Here is a 1,843-nt window from a genome sequence, read left to right as displayed (position 1 = left end):
ACCGCTGTCTTACGAAAGAAAGACATGAAAATGCGAAGACAGCTTCATAATCCTCTTCAATGACTCCTCAAATTTACTGCAAATAAAGAACTCATTCTTCAGAATGAAAAACGTTCGGGCCAGGGATGAAAAGGAGAGAAAACGTTTTGTGATTGCGGAAGCTGCTACAAACTTGCTGACAAAGTAAAATATAGGAAATCCCTTGGTAGAACATTGGCAGACTCAGGAATTGGTTGTAATGGAGAAATTATAGCACAATAATTACAATTTAAAGGGACACTGTCACCATTTTTAGCATGACTTTGGAAATCTCAAAAAAACAAGCAAATATATCGTGACAGTGTCCCTTTAAGGCCGGTGTAGCCGCATACTTTACATCCTAGATTATAGAATTTAACTGATTCACACGGAAAGAAATATTTTCAGGAAGATAGTAAACGATGTTGGCAGGCTAAGCCGATATCATTAAAACCAAGAGGGGACCAAGGCAACAACCTTGAGTTTCCCTTGTTAAAAACACTTACGCCCGAAGACATCGGCGATTGGTTCACTAAAAGGAGTCTTCAATTTTATACCCTCATTCTGTATAGAACATAAATATAATAAATTGTAAGTATTGAACTATTTTCTGTTTAATTCATCGCAAACAGTAGCTCAAAAAACGCACAGTGAATTCTACCACGGGAAAATTGAAATTTCGTCAGGGAATTTTTTTTGGTGCTTTCAATTCTTGATCAATAATGATTTCTTAAATCAAATCTTCGCATTGATTTATTCACTCTGCCTTAGCTTGAGAATGGTGTCACGATAACGTGGAAACGTCGGCTATTAACTTTGATATTCGCTTGCTTATGCTTTCAATTCTTGAGTCAAAATTAGCAAAGTTACGTGTGGTAAATGTACTCTTGGGCGACCTCCTGAACTTGTATGTAGTAGCTCGATTGTTTCCACTTACTTGCTCAATAGGTTACTAGATGAGAATATTTTTGTCTGATAACTATAAAGACGACCGTGATGGAGTGATTTTCTTTTTATTATAAAGACAAACTGACCGTTTGCACAAACAACGGTGAAAAGCTAGAAATGACGAAGGACATTTTCCCGGATGTAATTTTGTATGAATTTTACGAGTAGTGTATTTTCCAATTAACACTCGTGTCTATAGACGTAGACATAGACATAATTTAATTTACTTGGACAGGACGAATATTGAGGAATTGAAGACTTTCAAATCGCTATCAGCTTAATATAAGTTCTATCCAAACTCACTCTCTGCTCAAATTAGACTCAACGATAACTAATACCTCTGCGGTAAGCTCTGTTGTAAGCACTGTCTGTGAACAGAAATAACTGCTAGTAAAATACAAGCTGTTCATGCAGTAGTGAAAAGAAAATTTGCTTGACCACAATGAAGTACCGGCTCTAGGTAAAGCATTGTAAAGAAATTTAAGGCAGCATGAAAAGAAATCCCTTGTCAGAGCCGATAGCGGAAAAATAGCGATATTATTATCACTATAGTTACCGTTCGGTAAAATGACTAATATTACTTTCCTAAGCGAAAAATGCAATAGTTTTCTAATATTATAGAATTTGAAGACGATTAGATATTTCAAGACACTTTGTTTCAGCTGAGCCGTATTTCACTGTTCTCAAGCCGTGCATCGCTTGTTAACCTCATGTTGAACTTCTCAGATAAAACAACTGAAAGTATTAACAACAACAACAGAGCCGACGACTGTTATAATTTTGGACTGAACTCATACAATTGTGTTTCATACTGTATTACTGACGTCGTAGAGCAATTAATATAATATTACCCTGTTTTTGAACCTGCTGATTAAAT

The 1,843-nt window shown here is 35.9% G+C and overlaps 1 pseudogene; it reads left to right on the top strand.

Annotated features, from left to right (window-relative positions):
• LOC149106502 (uncharacterized) overlaps window positions 1-624 on the top strand; it is a 1,144-nt pseudogene extending 520 nt beyond the window's left edge.
• Window positions 625-1,843: the final 1,219 nt, after the last annotated feature.

This window comes from Orbicella faveolata, unplaced genomic scaffold (genome assembly GCF_042242905.1).
Source record: "Orbicella faveolata isolate gen_17 unplaced genomic scaffold, um_ofav_v1 contig_3, whole genome shotgun sequence".
In the NCBI taxonomy this organism is placed as follows: Eukaryota; Metazoa; Cnidaria; class Anthozoa; order Scleractinia; family Merulinidae; genus Orbicella; species Orbicella faveolata.
This window is presented reverse-complemented; position numbering and strand designations above follow the sequence as displayed.